The 23,972-nt window shown below is 44.6% G+C and overlaps 13 non-coding genes across 13 annotated transcripts; all 13 read left to right on the top strand.

Annotated features, from left to right (window-relative positions):
- Positions 1–587: 587 nt before the first annotated feature.
- On the top strand, positions 588–778 carry LOC141274963 (U2 spliceosomal RNA). Its single transcript, XR_012323223.1, has one exon. It is a non-coding gene; the product is annotated as a U2 spliceosomal RNA (small nuclear RNA).
- A 1,115-nt stretch (positions 779–1,893) lies between these two features.
- On the top strand, positions 1,894–2,084 carry LOC141274961 (U2 spliceosomal RNA). Its single transcript, XR_012323221.1, has one exon. It is a non-coding gene; the product is annotated as a U2 spliceosomal RNA (small nuclear RNA).
- A 1,115-nt stretch (positions 2,085–3,199) lies between these two features.
- Positions 3,200–3,390, top strand: LOC141274960 (U2 spliceosomal RNA). Its single transcript, XR_012323220.1, has one exon. It is a non-coding gene; the product is annotated as a U2 spliceosomal RNA (small nuclear RNA).
- Positions 3,391–4,505: 1,115 nt separating this feature from the next.
- LOC141149945 (U2 spliceosomal RNA) lies at positions 4,506–4,696 on the top strand. Its single transcript, XR_012246222.1, has one exon. It is a non-coding gene; the product is annotated as a U2 spliceosomal RNA (small nuclear RNA).
- Positions 4,697–5,813: 1,117 nt separating this feature from the next.
- On the top strand, positions 5,814–6,004 carry LOC141274959 (U2 spliceosomal RNA). Its single transcript, XR_012323219.1, has one exon. It is a non-coding gene; the product is annotated as a U2 spliceosomal RNA (small nuclear RNA).
- Positions 6,005–12,073: 6,069 nt separating this feature from the next.
- On the top strand, positions 12,074–12,268 carry LOC141150659 (U2 spliceosomal RNA). The gene has a single exon (XR_012246800.1). It is a non-coding gene; the product is annotated as a U2 spliceosomal RNA (small nuclear RNA).
- Positions 12,269–13,383: 1,115 nt separating this feature from the next.
- On the top strand, positions 13,384–13,574 carry LOC141274958 (U2 spliceosomal RNA). The gene has a single exon (XR_012323218.1). It is a non-coding gene; the product is annotated as a U2 spliceosomal RNA (small nuclear RNA).
- A 1,115-nt stretch (positions 13,575–14,689) lies between these two features.
- Positions 14,690–14,880, top strand: LOC141149579 (U2 spliceosomal RNA). Its single transcript, XR_012245871.1, has one exon. It is a non-coding gene; the product is annotated as a U2 spliceosomal RNA (small nuclear RNA).
- Positions 14,881–15,995: 1,115 nt separating this feature from the next.
- LOC141274957 (U2 spliceosomal RNA) lies at positions 15,996–16,186 on the top strand. The gene has a single exon (XR_012323217.1). It is a non-coding gene; the product is annotated as a U2 spliceosomal RNA (small nuclear RNA).
- A 1,115-nt stretch (positions 16,187–17,301) lies between these two features.
- On the top strand, positions 17,302–17,492 carry LOC141149648 (U2 spliceosomal RNA). The gene has a single exon (XR_012245940.1). It is a non-coding gene; the product is annotated as a U2 spliceosomal RNA (small nuclear RNA).
- Positions 17,493–18,607: 1,115 nt separating this feature from the next.
- Positions 18,608–18,798, top strand: LOC141274956 (U2 spliceosomal RNA). Its single transcript, XR_012323216.1, has one exon. It is a non-coding gene; the product is annotated as a U2 spliceosomal RNA (small nuclear RNA).
- A 1,115-nt stretch (positions 18,799–19,913) lies between these two features.
- Positions 19,914–20,104, top strand: LOC141274179 (U2 spliceosomal RNA). Its single transcript, XR_012322467.1, has one exon. It is a non-coding gene; the product is annotated as a U2 spliceosomal RNA (small nuclear RNA).
- Positions 20,105–21,219: 1,115 nt separating this feature from the next.
- Positions 21,220–21,410, top strand: LOC141274955 (U2 spliceosomal RNA). The gene has a single exon (XR_012323215.1). It is a non-coding gene; the product is annotated as a U2 spliceosomal RNA (small nuclear RNA).
- Positions 21,411–23,972: the final 2,562 nt, after the last annotated feature.

Below are 23,972 nucleotides of genomic sequence, written 5' to 3'. Positions count from 1 at the left end.
AATGCCTGCAGACTATAAAAGAGAACCCAACCCAAAAAGTTTGGTTGATTAGTCTGTGGCATTCTGTTAAACTGTTGCTTATGGCGGTCTCTGTGAGCTTCTCAGCGACATTCAGCCAGCCAGGTATCCTGCCTGCAGTAGATGGAATGTGGCAATGGAACGCTGGCTGCGCGTGTCATAATAGGCTCTGAGCCTTTATATACCTGTGCACAGCAGCAGCCACCTTCAGTCTGCTGCTGGACAGCCAGCAGCAGCAGCAGCAGGAGAGGTATGTAATCAGGAGCCCTCCTGCTAAGGGTAGACAGCTGCTCGTTCCTCCCCACCCCACGCCTTAATTGGTTCTCCTCCCTTCCAACGGTGTTGAGGCGGGTGGGAACAGCAGGGGGTGAAGGTGCTGTGTTTAAAGAGGTGGAGTTATGCAGATCTAAAACGCGTGGATTGCAGCAGCAGCAAGCCGAAAAGTACAGGCATGTAAGGGATCTAGAGGTTGACAACATGTCTTCTTAACGGGAGTCCAGGAGCTCATCTCCACAAATGGACTTTTCAGGATCCTTGGGTGGCTCCGTAGTTTGAAACCAATTCTGGTTATCGCTTCTCGGCCTTTTGGCTAAGATCAAGTGTAGTATCTGTTCTTATCAGTTTAATATCTGATACGTCCCCTATCTGGGGACCATATATTAAATGGATTTTTAGAACAGGGAGATGGAAAAAGAGCTTGCTCTGTCCACTCCACGCATTGACCTGGTATTGCAGTATCTCCAGGACCGGTGCACCCCTTCTTTAATGCAGTTTCTAAAATCAGAAAGAATTGAATTCAATGTTTTTTGTTCATTTTGCTTGTTTGTCGGATTTTGGGATGGACTCTTTGGCTTTGCTTTTCTTCTCCTCATTGGATTTTTCATGTTCAAAGTTGCAGAAGCCAGATTACAAGCTCATTTTGGTTCAACTTCAGCAACTGTGCATTGCATTGCCATGTAATGTGATGCAATGCTATCTTTCTAGCTCTCCCTTTTTACTTCCTTTTGGATAAACAGACATATTAGGCAAGCATTTTGGAGCTTTCACCTAAATAACTACAGGTGGTGAGATAAGCTGCACAATATAATTGACCTTTCAGTATATTGTTACACACACACCATCTATTTAGCAAATGCCCTTGTTATCAACAGCAGCCTTTTAAACTCACCTGAGCTAACAGGTATGTGCGCTGGTTACTCTGCTGCGCTTAAAATTTCTTTTTTGGTTTGCTACAATGCCTTTTCTGAAACGTTGTCTCCTTCTGCTGGAACACTGACTTCTTTCATTTAATGCCTGCAGACTATAAAAGAGAACCCAACCCAAAAAGTTTGGTTGATTAGTCTGTGGCATTCTGTTAAACTGTTGCTTATGGCGGTCTCTGTGAGCTTCTCAGCGACATTCAGCCAGCCAGGTATCCTGCCTGCAGTAGATGGAATGTGGCAATGGAACGCTGGCTGCGCGTGTCATAATAGGCTCTGAGCCTTTATATACCTGTGCACAGCAGCAGCCACCTTCAGTCTGCTGCTGGACAGCCAGCAGCAGCAGCAGCAGGAGAGGTATGTAATCAGGAGCCCTCCTGCTAAGGGTAGACAGCTGCTCGTTCCTCCCCACCCCACGCCTTAATTGGTTCTCCTCCCTTCCAACGGTGTTGAGGCGGGTGGGAACAGCAGGGGGTGAAGGTGCTGTGTTTAAAGAGGTGGAGTTATGCAGATCTAAAACGCGTGGATTGCAGCAGCAGCAAGCCGAAAAGTGCAGGCATGTAAGGGATCTAGAGGTTGACAACATGTCTTCTTAACGGGAGTCCAGGAGCTCATCTCCACAAATGGACTTTTCAGGATCCTTGGGTGGCTCCGTAGTTTGAAACCAATTCTGGTTATCGCTTCTCGGCCTTTTGGCTAAGATCAAGTGTAGTATCTGTTCTTATCAGTTTAATATCTGATACGTCCCCTATCTGGGGACCATATATTAAATGGATTTTTAGAACAGGGAGATGGAAAAAGAGCTTGCTCTGTCCACTCCACGCATTGACCTGGTATTGCAGTATCTCCAGGACCGGTGCACCCCTTCTTTAATGCAGTTTCTAAAATCAGAAAGAATTGAATTCAATGTTTTTTGTTCATTTTGCTTGTTTGTCGGATTTTGGGATGGACTCTTTGGCTTTGCTTTTCTTCTCCTCATTGGATTTTTCATGTTCAAAGTTGCAGAAGCCAGATTACAAGCTCATTTTGGTTCAACTTCAGCAACTGTGCATTGCATTGCCATGTAATGTGATGCAATGCTATCTTTCTAGCTCTCCCTTTTTACTTCCTTTTGGATAAACAGACATATTAGGCAAGCATTTTGGAGCTTTCACCTAAATAACTACAGGTGGTGAGATAAGCTGCACAATATAATTGACCTTTCAGTATATTGTTGCACACACACCATCTATTTAGCAAATGCCCTTGTTATCAACAGCAGCCTTTTAAACTCACCTGAGCTAACAGGTATGTGCGCTGGTTACTCTGCTGCGCTTAAAATTTCTTTTTTGGTTTGCTACAATGCCTTTTCTGAAACGTTGTCTCCTTCTGCTGGAACACTGACTTCTTTCATTTAATGCCTGCAGACTATAAAAGAGAACCCAACCCAAAAAGTTTGGTTGATTAGTCTGTGGCATTCTGTTAAACTGTTGCTTATGGCGGTCTCTGTGAGCTTCTCAGCGACATTCAGCCAGCCAGGTATCCTGCCTGCAGTAGATGGAATGTGGCAATGGAACGCTGGCTGCGCGTGTCATAATAGGCTCTGAGCCTTTATATACCTGTGCACAGCAGCAGCCACCTTCAGTCTGCTGCTGGACAGCCAGCAGCAGCAGCAGCAGGAGAGGTATGTAATCAGGAGCCCTCCTGCTAAGGGTAGACAGCTGCTCGTTCCACCCCACCCCCCGCCTTAATTGGTTCTCCTCCCTTCCAACGGTGTTGAGGCGGGTGGGAACAGCAGGGGGTGAAGGTGCTGTGTTTAAAGAGGTGGAGTTATGCAGATCTAAAACGCGTGGATTGCAGCAGCAGCAAGCTGAAAAGTGCAGGCATGTAAGGGATCTAGAGGTTGACAACATGTCTTCTTAACGGGAGTCCAGGAGCTCATCTCCACAAATGGACTTTTCAGGATCCTTGGGTGGCTCCGTAGTTTGAAACCAATTCTGGTTATCGCTTCTCGGCCTTTTGGCTAAGATCAAGTGTAGTATCTGTTCTTATCAGTTTAATATCTGATACGTCCCCTATCTGGGGACCATATATTAAATGGATTTTTAGAACAGGGAGATGGAAAAAGAGCTTGCTCTGTCCACTCCACGCATTGACCTGGTATTGCAGTATCTCCAGGACCGGTGCACCCCTTCTTTAATGCAGTTTCTAAAATCAGAAAGAATTGAATTCAATGTTTTTTGTTCATTTTGCTTGTTTGTCGGATTTTGGGATGGACTCTTTGGCTTTGCTTTTCTTCTCCTCATTGGATTTTTCATGTTCAAAGTTGCAGAAGCCAGATTACAAGCTCATTTTGGTTCAACTTCAGCAACTGTGCATTGCATTGCCATGTAATGTGATGCAATGCTATCTTTCTAGCTCTCCCTTTTTACTTCCTTTTGGATAAACAGACATATTAGGCAAGCATTTTGGAGCTTTCACCTAAATAACTACAGGTGGTGAGATAAGCTGCACAATATAATTGACCTTTCAGTATATTGTTGCACACACACCATCTATTTAGCAAATGCCCTTGTTATCAACAGCAGCCTTTTAAACTCACCTGAGCTAACAGGTATGTGCGCTGGTTACTCTGCTGCGCTTAAAATTTCTTTTTTGGTTTGCTACAATGCCTTTTCTGAAACGTTGTCTCCTTCTGCTGGAACACTGACTTCTTTCATTTAATGCCTGCAGACTATAAAAGAGAACCCAACCCAAAAAGTTTGGTTGATTAGTCTGTGGCATTCTGTTAAACTGTTGCTTATGGCGGTCTCTGTGAGCTTCTCAGCGACATTCAGCCAGCCAGGTATCCTGCCTGCAGTAGATGGAATGTGGCAATGGAACGCTGGCTGCGCGTGTCATAATAGGCTCTGAGCCTTTATATACCTGTGCACAGCAGCAGCCACCTTCAGTCTGCTGCTGGACAGCCAGCAGCAGCAGCAGCAGGAGAGGTATGTAATCAGGAGCCCTCCTGCTAAGGGTAGACAGCTGCTCGTTCCACCCCACCCCCCGCCTTAATTGGTTCTCCTCCCTTCCAACGGTGTTGAGGCGGGTGGGAACAGCAGGGGGTGAAGGTGCTGTGTTTAAAGAGGTGGAGTTATGCAGATCTAAAACGCGTGGACTGCAGCAGCAGCAAGCCGAAAAGTGCAGGCATGTAAGGGATCTAGAGGTTGACAACATGTCTTCTTAACGGGAGTCCAGGAGCTCATCTCCACAAATGGACTTTTCAGGATCCTTGGGTGGCTCCGTAGTTTGAAACCAATTCTGGTTATCGCTTCTCGGCCTTTTGGCTAAGATCAAGTGTAGTATCTGTTCTTATCAGTTTAATATCTGATACGTCCCCTATCTGGGGACCATATATTAAATGGATTTTTAGAACAGGGACATGGAAAAAGAGCTTGCTCTGTCCACTCCACGCATTGACCTGGTATTGCAGTATCTCCAGGACCGGTGCACCCCTTCTTTAATGCAGTTTCTAAAATCAGAAAGAATTGAATTCAATGTTTTTTGTTCATTTTGCTTGTTTGTCGGATTTTGGGATGGACTCTTTGGCTTTGCTTTTCTTCTCCTCATTGGATTTTTCATGTTCAAAGTTGCAGAAGCCAGATTACAAGCTCATTTTGGTTCAACTTCAGCAACTGTGCATTGCATTGCCATGTAATGTGATGCAATGCTATCTTTCTAGCTCTCCCTTTTTACTTCCTTTTGGATAAACAGACATATTAGGCAAGCATTTTGGAGCTTTCACCTAAATAACTACAGGTGGTGAGATAAGCTGCACAATATAATTGACCTTTCAGTATATTGTTGCACACACACCATCTATTTAGCAAATGCCCTTGTTATCAACAGCAGCCTTTTAAACTCACCTGAGCTAACAGGTATGTGCGCTGGTTACTCTGCTGCGCTTAAAATTTCTTTTTTGGTTTGCTACAATGCCTTTTCTGAAACGTTGTCTCCTTCTGCTGGAACACTGACTTCTTTCATTTAATGCCTGCAGACTATAAAAGAGAACCCAACCCAAAAAGTTTGGTTGATTAGTCTGTGGCATTCTGTTAAACTGTTGCTTATGGCGGTCTCTGTGAGCTTCTCAGCGACATTCAGCCAGCCAGGTATCCTGCCTGCAGTAGATGGAATGTGGCAATGGAACGCTGGCTGCGCGTGTCATAATAGGCTCTGAGCCTTTATATACCTGTGCACAGCAGCAGCCACCTTCAGTCTGCTGCTGGACAGCCAGCAGCAGCAGCAGCAGGAGAGGTTTGTAATCAGGAGCCCTCCTGCTAAGGGTAGACAGCTGCTCGTTCCACCCCCCCCCCCCCGCCTTAATTGGTTCTCCTCCCTTCCAACGGTGTTGAGGCGGGTGGGAACAGCAGGGGGTGAAGGTGCTGTGTTTAAAGAGGTGGAGTTATGCAGATCTAAAACGCGTGGATTGCAGCAGCAGCAAGCCGAAAAGTGCAGGCATGTAAGGGATCTAGAGGTTGACAACATGTCTTCTTAACGGGAGTCCAGGAGCTCATCTCCACAAATGGACTTTTCAGGATCCTTGGGTGGCTCCGTAGTTTGAAACCAATTCTGGTTATCGCTTCTCGGCCTTTTGGCTAAGATCAAGTGTAGTATCTGTTCTTATCAGTTTAATATCTGATACGTCCCCTATCTGGGGACCATATATTAAATGGATTTTTAGAACAGGGAGATGGAAAAAGAGCTTGCTCTGTCCACTCCACGCATTGACCTGGTATTGCAGTATCTCCAGGACCGGTGCACCCCTTCTTTAATGCAGTTTCTAAAATCAGAAAGAATTGAATTCAATGTTTTTTGTTCATTTTGCTTGTTTGTCGGATTTTGGGATGGACTCTTTGGCTTTGCTTTTCTTCTCCTCATTGGATTTTTCATGTTCAAAGTTGCAGAAGCCAGATTACAAGCTCATTTTGGTTCAACTTCAGCAACTGTGCATTGCATTGCCATGTAATGTGATGCAATGCTATCTTTCTAGCTCTCCCTTTTTACTTCCTTTTGGATAAACAGACATATTAGGCAAGCATTTTGGAGCTTTCACCTAAATAACTACAGGTGGTGAGATAAGCTGCACAATATAATTGACCTTTCAGTATATTGTTGCACACACACCATCTATTTAGCAAATGCCCTTGTTATCAACAGCAGCCTTTTAAACTCACCTGAGCTAACAGGTATGTGCGCTGGTTACTCTGCTGCGCTTAAAATTTCTTTTTTGGTTTGCTACAATGCCTTTTCTGAAACGTTGTCTCCTTCTGCTGGAACACTGACTTCTTTCATTTAATGCCTGCAGACTATAAAAGAGAACCCAACCCAAAAAGTTTGGTTGATTAGTCTGTGGCATTCTGTTAAACTGTTGCTTATGGCGGTCTCTGTGAGCTTCTCAGCGACATTCAGCCAGCCAGGTATCCTGCCTGCAGTAGATGGAATGTGGCAATGGAACGCTGGCTGCGCGTGTCATAATAGGCTCTGAGCCTTTATATACCTGTGCACAGCAGCAGCCACCTTCAGTCTGCTGCTGGACAGCCAGCAGCAGCAGCAGCAGGAGAGGTATGTAATCAGGAGCCCTCCTGCTAAGGGTAGACAGCTGCTCGTTCCACCCCACCCCCCGCCTTAATTGGTTCTCCTCCCTTCCAACGGTGTTGAGGCGGGTGGGAACAGCAGGGGGTGAAGGTGCTGTGTTTAAAGAGGTGGAGTTATGCAGATCTAAAACGCGTGGATTGCAGCAGCAGCAAGCCGAAAAGTGCAGGCATGTAAGGGATCTAGAGGTTGACAACATGTCTTCTTAACGGGAGTCCAGGAGCTCATCTCCACAAATGGACTTTTCAGGATCCTTGGGTGGCTCCGTAGTTTGAAACCAATTCTGGTTATCGCTTCTCGGCCTTTTGGCAAGATCAGTGGTGGTTTTCTGCTGCTGGTGTTGTTTGGAGGGCAGTTGTGACTGGGGTTCCCCCTTGTGGGGCCCTAGTGTGCGATTGAGCGGTGATTGTGTTTATCTGCTGTAAAAATGGTGGAGAAAACACGTGGATTAGAGGACTCGGTCCGTCTGAAGGTGGCTGCAGGTCATGAAGGAGAAATCGGTTTTTACCAAGTTTGCGTTGATGTCTTGAAGAACATTAATGGCTTGAAGGTAACGGATGTATTGGCACTGCAGGATTTTCAGAAACAAGGAATTTATGATATCACTTTTGTTTCTTTGAGTATTTGCCAGAGAGTCTACATGGAGTTGGTACGAATGAAGGAAGAAAAGGAATTGAAATGCCTAGAGTTTATTGCACTGGAACCTCTGTTCCAGCAGACATATAAGTATGTGGTTGTGCACATGTATAACCCTAAAGTTCCGGATGAGACTGTTTCCAATTTTTTAGCTCGGTATTGTAGTGAGGTTAAATTTTTGGGAAGAATGAAGAACAAATACAATTATCTAAATGGCAAGAGGAGATATGTTGTAAAACTGAGACCGGATGATAGAGCTATTGGGGGTGCCAAGAGCATTCCTGCACAGTTTTCTATCGGAGGAGAAAGGGGATTTTGTTTTTATAATGGACAGATGGAATATTGTAGGAAGTGTCATGAGTTTGGACATGTTCAGAAAGATTGTCCAGTGCAAGGTGATGTTTGTAGAGGTTGTGGGAAATCTGGGCATGTTGCAAGTGGTTGCCCAATGAATAAGGTGTGTGATTTGTGTGGACATGCAGATCACCTTGCAAGGAAATGTAGATTGTGGGCTCAGATTCCTAGGTCACAGGTGGACGCTGAAGAGAGGCAGAAGAAGACTCGGCAGGAAAGTGGGGAGGAGGGCGAAGGCTCAGACTCAGAGGGGGAAAGCCAAAAACAAGATGGTGGTAGGGGAAGAGACCATGCGGTGCCCAAGATGGAGGAAAAGGGGCGGAGCCAGAAGAAAGTTGGTTTGAGGGAGGGGCTGGAAGTAATAAACAAAGTAGCTGATGTGCATGGCCCGGGTGATGGGATGGATTTGTCTAATATGGCGGAGTCAGTGAATCCTGTTTTGGGAAGAGATGGGGGTGAGGAAATGGAGGTTTTGGAGGAGGAGGATTCTGATTCGGATGGAACTATAACCCCTCAGCAGCGTGATAGGGTTAACAGTGATTGGAGTGAAAATGAGAAGGAAGATGATGGCAAGGAGGAGAGTTATGCCTCCGTGATTAAAAGAAGTAAGGTGGAGGGGTGTTGGTCTGGGGGGCAGGAAGATCCAGTCTCCCTAAGACCAGGTTATTCTAACAGGGACTCGAGTTCTGAGTCGCCTGATATACGTAGAAAAGTGGGTGGCACGAGTGGGTTTTCTCCTGGTTCATGATGGATCGGGTATGGTGGAGATTTCTTCCTGTTGTTATGATGGCGTTGTGTGTTGCTTCTCTGAATGTACGAGGGATTGGTTCTGCTTGTAGGAGAGCAGGGATACTGGATTACATTGAGAGTGTGAATGCAGATATTGTCTGTCTGCAGGAATGTGTAATTAAATCTGCCCCGCATGAGAGTGAGTGGAATAAGGGGCAATCTTTTTGGTCCCCATGCTCAGAAAACAGGAATGAAGGGGTGGGCATTTTACTGTGTAATTCCAGTCTAAAGGTTTTAGAGTTTAAAGTAATCGTACCTGGGAGATGTTTGTTTTTATTAGTGGATTTTTTAGGTCAGCGGGTACGGGTTTTTAATGTTTATGCCCCTGCTGATAAACAAGCAAGAGTTGGGTTTTTGGAGTCTCTAAAGTTGTTTTTACCAGGCAGAGACTTCACTATAGTGGCTGGAGATTTTAATTGTGTCAGATCCGCAAAAGATCGTAAGAGCTCTACGGAAGGTAGGACTGATGTTACGTCTAATATTTTAAATCAGATTGTGCAGGATTTACGCTACACGGATGCTGGTCTGATGGTTGGGCCAAGTGATAAGTTCACATACATATCAGATAGTGGACGTAGTGTTTCCCGAATTGACTATGTTTTTATGTCTGAAGGGATTAAGGTGGCCAAGTGCAACCACGTGATGACGACTTTTTCTGACCACAAGATGATAGTGGTAGATATGTGTATAGCTGAGTCCCTGGCTTTTGGAAAGGGACTCTGGAAGCTGAACGTAAGCCTGCTGGAAGAGGAGAGTGTTAAGGTTGGTTTTAATAAAGTGTTTTTGTCTTGTGTGTCTGAACAGCACCTTTTTAAAGTTTTGCTAGAGTGGTGGGACTGGGCTAAGGAGAAATTTGCATGTTATTTTAAAGGGGTGTGTTTTAGGAGAGCGAAAGCCAAAAGGGATCATGATGCTGCTGTTATTTCAAAATTGGAAGTACTCCATAAGTTTAAGAGAGTGGGGATGGAGGTGGATAAAGAGATTGCAGATTTGAAGGACGAACTGAAGAAGATACTTATTGAAAAAGGGAAGACTATTATGTTTAAGGCAAAAATAAAGCACATGGAGGAAAATGAGCAATGTTCGAGATACTTTTTTAAAAAATGTTTTAAACCTAAAGGGGTTTTTAAGTCTGTTTTTTCTCCTGCAGGGGAGGTATCTGGGGATGAGATGATTGGCAGTATTCTTTCCTTTTATGAAACACTCTTCTCTAACGATAGTAGAGCCAGTGATGCGGAAATTAATGATTATTGCAAAGTATTAACTAATAATATTCCTGAGGAGAAAATTGGGTTTTTAAGTGAGGAGGTTGGGAAAGATGAAATTAGACGGGCAGTGGATGGCTTGGCGAAAGGCAAGACGCCAGGCTGTGATGGTCTTCCTGCTGAATTTTATGTTAGATTTTGGGATATTATAGGTGTGGAGTTTTCCCGGGTGGTGCAATATGGTTTTACTCATGGGATTTTATCGGTTTCTATGCGTAGGGGGATTGTTACGCTGATTCATAAGAAAGGGGACATGAGGGATATTAAAAATTGGAGGCCCATAACATTGTTAAACAGTGATTACAAAATTATTTCTAAAATTGTGGCTGGTAGACTGGCAGATGTGATAGGTGATATGGTGGGGGAGTATCAGGCATGTGCAGTGCCTGGTAGGAAAATTTCAGATAATTTGCTGCTTCTAAGAGACTTAATTTATCAGGCTAATTTGAATAAGAATGCTCTTTTGTTACAGTCGGTGGACCTGGAGAAAGCCTTTGATAAAATATCACATAGATTTTTGTTCTCTGCTTTAAGTCACCTTGGTGTTCCGGATAAATTATTGATGGTCATTAAGAGTTTTTATTGTGGGGTCAGTAGCCAGATTTTAGTTAATGGGCATGTGAGTTCCAGTTTTAATATTTTATCGGGAGTTAGGCAGGGTTGTCCCCTGTCACCAATTCTTTTTATCTGTGTGGTGGAGGCCCTTTTAAAAAGTGTGCAAGTTGACAAGTGTGTGGCTGGTGTTTTTATTCCTGGGGGATCCGGGGGTCCAGTCAAGTCTTTAAGTTATATGGATGATATTGTTTTTACTTGTGGTTCACAGGCGGATCTCAATAGAGTGAATTTGCACGTAAGGATTTTTTGTTGTGTGGCTGGTATGGCGGTGAATTGGGGAAAGTGCCAGCTTTGTAACTTTGGGAGGCAGGTTGAGGTTAACGTGGCAGGAGTGGAGAGTAGGGAGGAAATTGAGGTTCTTGGTGTCATCTTTGAGAAGGAACTGAAAGGGAAAAGCAGCCTGAAGATTCTAGAAGACAAAATGGATCAGAAGTTGAACTTTTGGAAACTAAGGAACCTGTCGCTGAGAGGGAAAGTGCTGGTAATCAAGTCTGTGAATCTCCCGCTTCTGCTGTACACTGCTTTGATTTTCCCACCTGCTGTGCTTTGGACAAAGAGAGTGACAAGGAAACTGTTTGTGTTTTTTTGGGGATCCAAAATGGAGAAACTAAGAAGAGGAATGGTTATGTGTTCTGTGGAAAATGGGGGTTGTGATTTTCCTAACATTGACTTATTTTTAAGAATGCATTATTTTTTGAACATTTATAAATTATCCCAGTGCAATAACAGGACTGCGGACATGTGCAAATATTTAGCAGGACGGCTTTTCCAGAAATGGAGCTGGTGTGAGAAGGATTTAAGAAAACCAGTTTCGTTTGTGATACCGTTTTTTTATGTGGTGCTTAGGTCCTTCTATGATCAAAATGGGATAAGCTCCATGGTTAGACCGGACAAAAAACTGATTGTCTCAGGTATTAAGAAGAAGGAGATGTTATGTGATGTGCCGTTTTGTAATAATGCACAGTCTGGACAGGTGTGGAAGCTTTTTTTCATGCGTGGAATCAGCAACAGACAGAAGGATGTAACCTGGATGGCGTTGCATGGATGCTTGCCAACAAGGGCTTTTTTGAATGACCGGGGGATAAAGGTTCAAGAACTATGTCCTAGGGAAGGTTGCAATAAGGTGGAAACAATACAGCATATTTTTTGGGACTGTTTTTTTGCTAAAAAAGTTTTTACCTTGTTGTCACGTATGTTTGTTGCTTTAGTTGGTTTTCATTGTTTCGATTTTGAAAGGATTTTAATAGGTCAAGATTTTAAGTACTCGCAAAGGAAGCGGGCAAGCTGGATTATTTTTGTCATATATAAAGAGGTTTTATGGGACGTTCGGAATTTGGTGATTTTTAAAAAGATTGTTTTTTCCCCCATGGAATGCAGAAGGATTTTTCTTGCTAGACTGTTTTATGCCTATTTATTGGATAAAAAGAAGTATGGTGAGACAGCAGCAGAAGCACTCTGGAACTTTTCACATTGGACTTCTTACAGTAAGTAACAGTTAATTGCAGGGTTGTGTTTTTTGGGATTTTGTTTTTGTTTTTCCGAATGATGATTTGAGAACCCTTATGTGAATATGCGCTATGATGCATAAATTAATGTGGGTCTTAATCTGAGGAAAAAAAAAAAAAATCTGTTCTTATCAGTTTAATATCTGATACGTCCCCTATCTGGGGACCATATATTAAATGGATTTTTAGAACAGGGAGATGGAAAAAGAGCTTGCTCTGTCCACTCCACGCATTGACCTGGTATTGCAGTATCTCCAGGACCGGTGCACCCCTTCTTTAATGCAGTTTCTAAAATCAGAAAGAATTGAATTCAATGTTTTTTGTTCATTTTGCTTGTTTGTCGGATTTTGGGATGGACTCTTTGGCTTTGCTTTTCTTCTCCTCATTGGATTTTTCATGTTCAAAGTTGCAGAAGCCAGATTACAAGCTCATTTTGGTTCAACTTCAGCAACTGTGCATTGCATTGCCATGTAATGTGATGCAATGCTATCTTTCTAGCTCTCCCTTTTTACTTCCTTTTGGATAAACAGACATATTAGGCAAGCATTTTGGAGCTTTCACCTAAATAACTACAGGTGGTGAGATAAGCTGCACAATATAATTGACCTTTCAGTATATTGTTGCACACACACCATCTATTTAGCAAATGCCCTTGTTATCAACAGCAGCCTTTTAAACTCACCTGAGCTAACAGGTATGTGCGCTGGTTACTCTGCTGCGCTTAAAATTTCTTTTTTGGTTTGCTACAATGCCTTTTCTGAAACGTTGTCTCCTTCTGCTGGAACACTGACTTCTTTCATTTAATGCCTGCAGACTATAAAAGAGAACCCAACCCAAAAAGTTTGGTTGATTAGTCTGTGGCATTCTGTTAAACTGTTGCTTATGGCGGTCTCTGTGAGCTTCTCAGCGACATTCAGCCAGCCAGGTATCCTGCCTGCAGTAGATGGAATGTGGCAATGGAACGCTGGCTGCGCGTGTCATAATAGGCTCTGAGCCTTTATATACCTGTGCACAGCAGCAGCCACCTTCAGTCTGCTGCTGGACAGCCAGCAGCAGCAGCAGCAGGAGAGGTATGTAATCAGGAGCCCTCCTGCTAAGGGTAGACAGCTGCTCGTTCCACCCCACCCCCCGCCTTAATTGGTTCTCCTCCCTTCCAACGGTGTTGAGGCGGGTGGGAACAGCAGGGGGTGAAGGTGCTGTGTTTAAAGAGGTGGAGTTATGCAGATCTAAAACGCGTGGATTGCAGCAGCAGCAAGCCGAAAAGTGCAGGCATGTAAGGGATCTAGAGGTTGACAACATGTCTTCTTAACGGGAGTCCAGGAGCTCATCTCCACAAATGGACTTTTCAGGATCCTTGGGTGGCTCCGTAGTTTGAAACCAATTCTGGTTATCGCTTCTCGGCCTTTTGGCTAAGATCAAGTGTAGTATCTGTTCTTATCAGTTTAATATCTGATACGTCCCCTATCTGGGGACCATATATTAAATGGATTTTTAGAACAGGGAGATGGAAAAAGAGCTTGCTCTGTCCACTCCACGCATTGACCTGGTATTGCAGTATCTCCAGGACCGGTGCACCCCTTCTTTAATGCAGTTTCTAAAATCAGAAAGAATTGAATTCAATGTTTTTTGTTCATTTTGCTTGTTTGTCGGATTTTGGGATGGACTCTTTGGCTTTGCTTTTCTTCTTCTCATTGGATTTTTCATGTTCAAAGTTGCAGAAGCCAGATTACAAGCTCATTTTGGTTCAACTTCAGCAACTGTGCATTGCATTGCCATGTAATGTGATGCAATGCTATCTTTCTAGCTCTCCCTTTTTACTTCCTTTTGGATAAACAGACATATTAGGCAAGCATTTTGGAGCTTTCACCTAAATAACTACAGGTGGTGAGATAAGCTGCACAATATAATTGACCTTTCAGTATATTGTTGCACACACACCATCTATTTAGCAAATGCCCTTGTTATCAACAGCAGCCTTTTAAACTCACCTGAGCTAACAGGTATGTGCGCTGGTTACTCTGCTGCGCTTAAAATTTCTTTTTTGGTTTGCTACAATGCCTTTTCTGAAACGTTGTCTCCTTCTGCTGGAACACTGACTTCTTTCATTTAATGCCTGCAGACTATAAAAGAGAACCCAACCCAAAAAGTTTGGTTGATTAGTCTGTGGCATTCTGTTAAACTGTTGCTTATGGCGGTCTCTGTGAGCTTCTCAGCGACATTCAGCCAGCCAGGTATCCTGCCTGCAGTAGATGGAATGTGGCAATGGAACGCTGGCTGCGCGTGTCATAATAGGCTCTGAGCCTTTATATACCTGTGCACAGCAGCAGCCACCTTCAGTCTGCTGCTGGACAGAAAGCAGCAGCAGCAGCAGGAGAGGTATGTAATCAGGAGCCCTCCTGCTAAGGGTAGACAGCTGCTCGTTCCACCCCACCCCCCGCCTTAATTGGTTCTCCTCCCTTCCAACGGTGTTGAGGCGGGTGGGAACAGCAGGGGGTGAAGGTGCTGTGTTTAAAGAGGTGGAGTTATGCAGATCTAAAACGCGTGGATTGCAGCAGCAGCAAGCCGAAAAGTGCAGGCATGTAAGGGATCTAGAGGTTGACAACATGTCTTCTTAACGGGAGTCCAGGAGCTCATCTCCACAAATGGACTTTTCAGGATCCTTGGGTGGCTCCGTAGTTTGAAACCAATTCTGGTTACCGCTTCTCGGCCTTTTGGCTAAGATCAAGTGTAGTATCTGTTCTTATCAGTTTAATATCTGATACGTCCCCTATCTGGGGACCATATATTAAATGGATTTTTAGAACAGGGAGATGGAAAAAGAGCTTGCTCTGTCCACTCCACGCATTGACCTGGTATTGCAGTATCTCCAGGACCGGTGCACCCCTTCTTTAATGCAGTTTCTAAAATCAGAAAGAATTGAATTCAATGTTTTTTGTTCATTTTGCTTGTTTGTCGGATTTTGGGATGGACTCTTTGGCTTTGCTTTTCTTCTCCTCATTGGATTTTTCATGTTCAAAGTTGCAGAAGCCAGATTACAAGCTCATTTTGGTTCAACTTCAGCAACTGTGCATTGCATTGCCATGTAATGTCATGCAATGCTATCTTTCTAGCTCTCCCTTTTTACTTCCTTTTGGATAAACAGACATATTAGGCAAGCATTTTGGAGCTTTCACCTAAATAACTACAGGTGGTGAGATAAGCTGCACAATATAATTGACCTTTCAGTATATTGTTGCACACACACCATCTATTTAGCAAATGCCCTTGTTATCAACAGCAGCCTTTTAAACTCACCTGAGCTAACAGGTATGTGCGCTGGTTACTCTGCTGCGCTTAAAATTTCTTTTTTGGTTTGCTACAATGCCTTTTCTGAAACGCTGTCTCCTTCTGCTGGAACACTGACTTCTTTCATTTAATGCCTGCAGACTATAAAAGAGAACCCAACCCAAAAAGTTTGGTTGATTAGTCTGTGGCATTCTGTTAAACTGTTGCTTATGGCGGTCTCTGTGAGCTTCTCAGCGACATTCAGCCAGCCAGGTATCCTGCCTGCAGTAGATGGAATGTGGCAATGGAACGCTGGCTGCGCGTGTCATAATAGGCTCTGAGCCTTTATATACCTGTGCACAGCAGCAGCCACCTTCAGTCTGCTGCTGGACAGCCAGCAGCAGCAGCAGCAGGAGAGGTATGTAATCAGGAGCCCTCCTGCTAAGGGTAGACAGCTGCTCGTTCCACCCCACCCTCCGCCTTAATTGGTTCTCCTCCCTTCCAACGGTGTTGAGGCGGGTGGGAACAGCAGGGGGTGAAGGTGCTGTGTTTAAAGAGGTGGAGTTATGCAGATCTAAAACGCGTGGATTGCAGCAGCAGCAAGCCGAAAAGTGCAGGCATGTAAGGGATCTAGAGGTTGACAACATGTCTTCTTAACGGGAGTCCAGGAGCTCATCTCCACAAATGGACTTTTCAGGATCCTTGGGTGGCTCCGTAGTTTGAAACCAATTCTGGTTATCGCTTCTCGGCCTTTTGGCTAAGATCAAGTGTAGTATCTGTTCTTATCAGTTTAATATCTGATACGTCCCCTATCTGGGGACCATATATTAAATGGATTTTTAGAACAGGGAGATGGAAAAAGAGCTTGCTCTGTCCACTCCACGCATTGACCTGGTATTGCAGTATCTCCAGGACCGGTGCACCCCTTCTTTAATGCAGTTTCTAAAATCAGAAAGAATTGAATTCAATGTTTTTTGTTCATTTTGCTTGTTTGTCGGATTTTGGGATGGACTCTTTGGCTTTGCTTTTCTTCTCCTCATTGGATTTTTCATGTTCAAAGTTGCAGAAGCCAGATTACAAGCTCATTTTGGTTCAACTTCAGCAACTGTGCATTGCATTGCCATGTAATGTGATGCAATGCTATCTTTCTAGCTCTCCCTTTTTACTTCCTTTTGGATAAACAGACATATTAGGCAAGCATTTTGGAGCTTTCACCTAAATAACTACAGGTGGTGAGATAAGCTGCACAATATAATTGACCTTTCAGTATATTGTTGCACACACACCATCTATTTAGCAAATGCCCTTGTTATCAACAGCAGCCTTTTAAACTCACCTGAGCTAACAGGTATGTGCGCTGGTTACTCTGCTGCGCTTAAAATTTCTTTTTTGGTTTGCTACAATGCCTTTTCTGAAACGTTGTCTCCTTCTGCTGGAACACTGACTTCTTTCATTTAATGCCTGCAGACTATAAAAGAGAACCCAACCCAAAAAGTTTGGTTGATTAGTCTGTGGCATTCTGTTAAACTGTTGCTTATGGCGGTCTCTGTGAGCTTCTCAGCGACATTAAGCCAGCCAGGTATCCTGCCTGCAGTAGATGGAATGTGGCAATGGAACGCTGGCTGCGCGTGTCATAATAGGCTCTGAGCATTTATATACCTGTGCACAGCAGCAGCCACCTTCAGTCTGCTGCTGGACAGCCAGCAGCAGCAGCAGCAGGAGAGGTATGTAATCAGGAGCCCTCCTGCTAAGGGTAGACAGCTGCTCGTTCCACCCCACCCCCCGCCTTAATTGGTTCTCCTCCCTTCCAACGGTGTTGAGGCGGGTGGGAACAGCAGGGGGTGAAGGTGCTGTGTTTAAAGAGGTGGAGTTATGCAGATCTAAAACGCGTGGATTGCAGCAGCAGCAAGCCGAAAAGTGCAGGCATGTAAGGGATCTAGAGGTTGACAACATGTCTTCTTAACGGGAGTCCAGGAGCTCATCTCCACAAATGGACTTTTCAGGATCCTTGGGTGGCTCCGTAGTTTGAAACCAATTCTGGTTATCGCTTCTCGGCCTTTTGGCTAAGATCAAGTGTAGTATCTGTTCTTATCAGTTTAATATCTGATACATCCCCTATCTGGGGACCATATATTAAATGGATTTTTAGAACAGGGAGATGGAAAAAGAGCTTGCTCTGTCCACTCCACGCATTGACCTGGTATTGCATTATCTCCAGGACCGGTGCACCCCTTCTTTAATGCAGTTTCTAAAATCAGAAAGAATTGAATTCAATGTTTTTTGTTCATTTTGCTTGTTTGTCGGATTTTGGGATGGACTCTTTGGCTTTGCTTTTCTTCTCCTCATTGGATTTTTCATGTTCAAAGTTGCAGAAGCCAGATTACAAGCTCATTTTGGTTCAACTTCAGCAACTGTGCATTGCATTGCCATGTAATGTGATGCAATGCTATCTTTCTAGCTCTCCCTTTTTACTTCCTTTTGGATAAACAGACATATTAGGCAAGCATTTTGGAGCTTTCACCTAAATAACTACAGGTGGTGAGATAAGCTGCACAATATAATTGACCTTTCAGTATATTGTTGCACACACACCATCTATTTAGCAAATGCCCTTGTTATCAACAGCAGCCTTTTAAACTCACCTGAGCTAACAGGTATGTGCGCTGGTTACTCTGCTGCGCTTAAAATTTCTTTTTTGGTTTGCTACAATGCCTTTTCTGAAACGTTGTCTCCTTCTGCTGGAACACTGACTTCTTTCATTTAATGCCTGCAGACTATAAAAGAGAACCCAACCCAAAAAGTTTGGTTGATTAGTCTGTGGCATTCTGTTAAACTGTTGCTTATGGCGGTCTCTGTGAGCTTCTCAGCGACATTCAGCCAGCCAGGTATCCTGCCTGCAGTAAATGGAATGTGGCAATGGAACGCTGGCTGCGCGTGTCATAATAGGCTCTGAGCCTTTATATACCTGTGCACAGCAGCAGCCACCTTCAGTCTGCTGCTGGACAGCCAGCAGCAGCAGCAGCAGGAGAGGTATGTAATCAGGAGCCCTCCTGCTAAGGGTAGACAGCTGCTCGTTCCACCCCACCCCCCGCCTTAATTGGTTCTCCTCCCTTCCAACGGTGTTGAGGCGGGTGGGAACAGCAGGGGGTGAAGGTGCTGTGTTTAAAGAGGTGGAGTTATGCAGATCTAAAACGCGTGGATTGCAGCAGCAGCAAGCCGAAAAGTGCAGGCATGTAAGGGATCTAGAGGTTGACAACATGTCTTCTTAACGGGAGTCCAGGAGCTCATCTCCACAAATGGACTTTTCAGGATCCTTGGGTGGCTCCGTAGTTTGAAACCAATTCTGGTTATCGCTTCTCGGCCTTTTGGCTAAGATCAAGTGTAGTATCTGTTCTTATCAGTTTAATATCTGATACGTCCCCTATCTGGGGACCATATATTAAATGGATTTTTAGAACAGGGAGATGGAAAAAGAGCTTGCTCTGTCCACTCCACGCATTGACCTGGTATTGCAGTATCTCCAGGACCGGTGCACCCCTTCTTTAATGCAGTTTCTAAAATCAGAAAGAATTGAATTCAATGTTTTTTGTTCATTTTGCTTGTTTGTCGGATTTTGGGATGGACTCTTTGGCTTTGCTTTTCTTCTCCTCATTGGATTTTTCATGTTCAAAGTTGCAGAAGCCAGATTACAAGCTCATTTTGGTTCAACTTCAGCAACTGTGCATTGCATTGCCATGTAATGTGATGCAATGCTATCTTTCTAGCTCTCCCTTTTTACTTCCTTTTGGATAAACAGACATATTAGGCAAGCATTTTGGAGCTTTCACCTAAATAACTACAGGTGGTGAGATAAGCTGCACAATATAATTGACCTTTCAGTATATTGTTGCACACACACCATCTATTTAGCAAATGCCCTTGTTATCAACAGCAGCCTTTTAAACTCACCTGAGCTAACAGGTATGTGCGCTGGTTACTCTGCTGCGCTTAAAATTTCTTTTTTGGTTTGCTACAATGCCTTTTCTGAAACGTTGTCTCCTTCTGCTGGAACACTGACTTCTTTCATTTAATGCCTGCAGACTATAAAAGAGAACCCAACCCAAAAAGTTTGGTTGATTACTCTGTGGCATTCTGTTAAACTGTTGCTTATGGCGGTCTCTGTGAGCTTCTCAGCGACATTCAGCCAGCCAGGTATGATGCCTGCAGTAGATGGAATGTGGCAATGGAACGCTGGCTGCGCGTGTCATAATAGGCTCTGAGCCTTTATATACCTGTGCACAGCAGCAGCCACCTTCAGTCTGCTGCTGGACAGCCAGCAGCAGCAGCAGCAGGAGAGGTATGTAATCAGGAGCCCTCCTGCTAAGGGTAGACAGCTGCTCGTTCCACCCCACCCCCCGCCTTAATTGGTTCTCCTCCCTTCCAACGGTGTTGAGGCGGGTGGGAACAGCAGGGGGTGAAGGTGCTGTGTTTAAAGAGGTGGAGTTATGCAGATCTAAAACGCGTGGATTGCAGCAGCAGCAAGCCGAAAAGTGCAGGCATGTAAGGGATCTAGAGGTTGACAACATGTCTTCTTAACGGGAGTCCAGGAGCTCATCTCCACAAATGGACTTTTCAGGATCCTTGGGTGGCTCCGTAGTTTGAAACCAATTCTGGTTATCGCTTCTCGGCCTTTTGGCTAAGATCAAGTGTAGTATCTGTTCTTATCAGTTTAATATCTGATATGTCCCCTATCTGGGGACCATATATTAAATGGATTTTTAGAACAGGGAGATGGAAAAAGAGCTTGCTCTGTCCACTCCACGCATTGACCTGGTATTGCAGTATCTCCAGGACCGGTGCACCCCTTCTTTAATGCAGTTTCTAAAATCAGAAAGAATTGAATTCAATGTTTTTTGTTCATTTTGCTTGTTTGTCGGATTTTGGGATGGACTCTTTGGCTTTGCTTTTCTTCTCCTCATTGGATTTTTCATGTTCAAAGTTGCAGAAGCCAGATTACAAGCTCATTTTGGTTCAACTTCAGCAACTGTGCATTGCATTGCCATGTAATGTGATGCAATGCTATCTTTCTAGCTCTCCCTTTTTACTTCCTTTTGGATAAACAGACATATTAGGCAAGCATTTTGGAGCTTTCACCTAAATAACTACAGGTGGTGAGATAAGCTGCACAATATAATTGACCTTTCAGTATATTGTTGCACACACACCATCTATTTAGCAAATGCCCTTGTTATCAACAGCAGCCTTTTAAACTCACCTGAGCTAACAGGTATGTGCGCTGGTTACTCTGCTGCGCTTAAAATTTCTTTTTTGGTTTGCTACAATGCCTTTTCTGAAACGTTGTCTCCTTCTGCTGGAACACTGACTTCTTTCATTTAATGCCTGCAGACTATAAAAGAGAACCCAACCCAAAAAGTTTGGTTGATTAGTCTGTGGCATTCTGTTAAACTGTTGCTTATGGCGGTCTCTGTGAGCTTCTCAGCGACATTCAGCCAGCCAGGTATCCTGCCTGCAGTAGATGGAATGTGGCAATGGAACGCTGGCTGCGCGTGTCATAATAGGCTCTGAGCCTTTATATACCTGTGCACAGCAGCAGCCACCTTCAGTCTGCTGCTGGACAGCCAGCAGCAGCAGCAGCAGGAGAGGTATGTAATCAGGAGCCCTCCTGCTAAGGGTAGACAGCTGCTCGTTCCACCCCACCCCCCGCCTTAATTGGTTCTCCTCCCTTCCAACGGTGTTGAGGCGGGTGGGAACAGCAGGGGGTGAAGGTGCTGTGTTTAAAGAGGTGGAGTTATGCAGATCTAAAACGCGTGGATTGCAGCAGCAGCAAGCCGAAAAGTGCAGGCATGTAAGGGATCTAGAGGTTGACAACATGTCTTCTTAACGGGAGTCCAGGAGCTCATCTCCACAAATGGACTTTTCAGGATCCTTGGGTGGCTCCGTAGTTTGAAACCAATTCTGGTTATCGCTTCTCGGCCTTTTGGCTAAGATCAAGTGTAGTATCTGTTCTTATCAGTTTAATATCTGATACGTCCCCTATCTGGGGACCATATATTAAATGGATTTTTAGAACAGGGAGATGGAAAAAGAGCTTGCTCTGTCCACTCCACGCATTGACCTGGTATTGCAGTATCTCCAGGACCGGTGCACCCCTTCTTTAATGCAGTTTCTAAAATCAGAAAGAATTGAATTCAATGTTTTTTGTTCATTTTGCTTGTTTGTCGGATTTTGGGATGGACTCTTTGGCTTTGCTTTTCTTCTCCTCATTGGATTTTTCATGTTCAAAGTTGCAGAAGCCAGATTACAAGCTCATTTTGGTTCAACTTCAGCAACTGTGCATTGCATTGCCATGTAATGTGATGCAATGCTATCTTTCTAGCTCTCCCTTTTTACTTCCTTTTGGATAAACAGACATATTAGGCAAGCATTTTGGAGCTTTCACCTAAATAACTACAGGTGGTGAGATAAGCTGCACAATATAATTGACCTTTCAGTATATTGTTGCACACACACCATCTATTTAGCAAATGCCCTTGTTATCAACAGCAGCCTTTTAAACTCACCTGAGCTAACAGGTATGTGCGCTGGTTACTCTGCTGCGCTTAAAATTTCTTTTTTGGTTTGCTACAATGCCTTTTCTGAAACGTTGTCTCCTTCTGCTGGAACACTGACTTCTTTCATTTAATGCCTGCAGACTATAAAAGAGAACCCAACCCAAAAAGTTTGGTTGATTAGTCTGTGGCATTCTGTTAAACTGTTGCTTATGGCGGTCTCTGTGAGCTTCTCAGCGACATTCAGCCAGCCAGGTATCCTGCCTGCAGTAGATGGAATGTGGCAATGGAACGCTGGCTGCGCGTGTCATAATAGGCTCTGAGCCTTTATATACCTGTGCACAGCAGCAGCCACCTTCAGTCTGCTGCTGGACAGCCAGCAGCAGCAGCAGCAGGAGAGGTATGTAATCAGGAGCCCTCCTGCTAAGGGTAGACAGCTGCTCGTTCCACCCCACCCCCCGCCTTAATTGGTTCTCCTCCCTTCCAACGGTGTTGAGGCGGGTGGGAACAGCAGGGGTGAAGGTGCTGTGTTTAAAGAGGTGGAGTTATGCAGATCTAAAACGCGTGGATTGCAGCAGCAGCAAGCCGAAAAGTGCAGGCATGTAAGGGATCTAGAGGTTGACAACATGTCTTCTTAACGGGAGTCCAGGAGCTCATCTCCACAAATGGACTTTTCAGGATCCTTGGGTGGCTCCGTAGTTTGAAACCAATTCTGGTTATCGCTTCTCGGCCTTTTGGCTGCGATCGTATGACTGTACCTTGATTGGTGCGAGTCTCCTGGAGGAATCCGGACCCTTTTGTGGAGGATTTTCTGCTTTTTCCTGTGGTATTCCATACCGACAGAATCCAAGATGTCTTTTGTGAAGAACACCATCCGTTTGTCCGTGGATCCATCTGACCAGAACAAGAACAACGTGGTTTTCATTGTCCAAGACATCGTTGAAGGCAAAGCTGGAGCAAGACGTTCTGAGATCTTCAGTGTCAACGAATTTTCACGTCAAGGTAATTATGACGTTACCTTTATGGACCAGGATGTTTGCCTTAATGTCTTTGAATGGCTCCGTGGTCACTCTAGTGACCCCTGCTTGGAAGGAGTTAGATGGGAACCTTTGTTTGGTCTGCAAGAAAAGGAGGTGACTGTGACTGTCTATAACCCTTTTACAGACCCTGAGCTGCTGGAGTGCTTCCTCTCTCGCTACTGTGAATATGTGCGGAAGGGAGTGAAGCAAGTCAATTGTCTAGGAATCTTTAACTGTCAGTATAAATTCCGTGTGAAATTGAAAAGGGATCCTGACAGTGTGGGGGGCTTTAGACACCCTCCATCAAATTTTTCCGTTGCAGGCCATAGAGGTTTCCTCTTTTACCCAGGCCAGCCCATGTTTTGCCGTAGATGCTTTTCTTTCGGACATACCATGGTAACATGCCTTAAAGGGCAGTGTTGCCGAAATTGCAGAAAGGAGGGGCATATGGCCAACCAGTGTCCAGAGGCCAAGTCCTGTGATGTCTGTGGGAGTAGTGATCACATGTATAAGGACTGTCCTATGAGTGCACCTAGACGTTCTGATAAAGAACAGAAGGAGGAGGAGCTGGAGAGGAGGCAGATGGCAAGCGCACTGAAAGTGCTGGAAAGATTGGAGAGGGAGGAGAGAGAGGGAAGGAGGCGGGAAACTGGTAGAGCCTCTCCCTCTACGGCGCCAGAGGAGGTGTCCCTGAGACCATGTTCTTCTTCTGCTGAAGAAATGAGGAAGAAGCGGAGGGAAGAAAAGGAGTTCTGGAGGGAAGTGGCAAAGGTGGAGAAAAAGGCAGTGTCTGCGAGAATATCTAGGAAAGTGGTGGAAGCAGAGCTGCCTGAGATGATGACTTTTGGAGAGGCAATGGACGCAACAGGATGTGAAGTGCAAATCTCGGAACCCGACAGTCCTGAACACCCTTCGGGTCCTGAAAACATTGAAGATTTTTCTTCGGAGGATGATAGGGGTGCAAAGAAGAGTCGTAGGGAGGATGGTGGGGGCAGTGATGATGCAGATTTTAGTGAGCCTCAGAGGAAGATCAGAACTGCCAGAATGAGGAGTGTGGCTGGTGAAGCCAGCGGGTCGGAAACCAGCTGTTCTGTTCTGATGGCGGAGGAGGATAGTGGTGGTGCTGGATAGTGTCACCATATAATAT

This window comes from Phyllobates terribilis, unplaced genomic scaffold, assembly GCF_046119375.1.
Source record: "Phyllobates terribilis strain yellow unplaced genomic scaffold, ASM4611937v1 Scaffold_5__5_contigs__length_657084704, whole genome shotgun sequence".
Classification (NCBI taxonomy): Eukaryota; Metazoa; Chordata; class Amphibia; order Anura; family Dendrobatidae; genus Phyllobates; species Phyllobates terribilis.
Note: the sequence above shows the minus strand (reverse complement) of the source record. Positions and strands in the feature narration are given on the sequence as shown.